The sequence below is a fragment of the Sinocyclocheilus anshuiensis genome, unplaced genomic scaffold (assembly GCF_001515605.1).
Source record: "Sinocyclocheilus anshuiensis isolate Anshui unplaced genomic scaffold, SAMN03320099.WGS_v1.1 scaffold1316, whole genome shotgun sequence".
Classification (NCBI taxonomy): Eukaryota; Metazoa; Chordata; class Actinopteri; order Cypriniformes; family Cyprinidae; genus Sinocyclocheilus; species Sinocyclocheilus anshuiensis.
The window spans coordinates 2,109,506-2,109,923 of NW_015542553.1; the positions used below are offsets into that span (position 1 = coordinate 2,109,506).

The 418-nt window shown below is 38.0% G+C and overlaps 1 pseudogene; it reads right to left on the reverse strand.

The window, feature by feature from the left end:
• LOC107694236 (ras and EF-hand domain-containing protein homolog) overlaps positions 1–418 on the reverse strand; it is a 13,939-nt pseudogene that overhangs the window by 2,938 nt on the left and 10,583 nt on the right.

The window sequence follows — 418 nt, forward strand, 5'->3', positions numbered from 1 at the left end:
TTAAGATATTTTTGATTAAATCTGAGGGCTCTCTGACCCTCCCATAGACAGCAAGGTAACTACCATGTTCAAGGTCCGTAACTTTACAGGTGAACCACTGATGTCACACGGACTACTTTATCGATCATCTTGGTACTTTTCTGATCCTTGAATGTGGTAGTTACCTTGCTGTCTATGGGAGGGTCAGAGAGCCCTCAGATTTCATCAAAAATGGTATCAGGGGCCTCACCTTTCTTGGCCTGCAGTGTCCCATAACTGAAGAGCCACATGACTGTCCCCCAAATTCAGTGTCTGCACACTATAGTCAATGCCTGCACAGCACAATACAATTGATTTTTTTTTGTTTTTGTTTTTTTTGTTTAATGCATACAAAATTATATATATATATATATATATATATATATACATATGCACATAA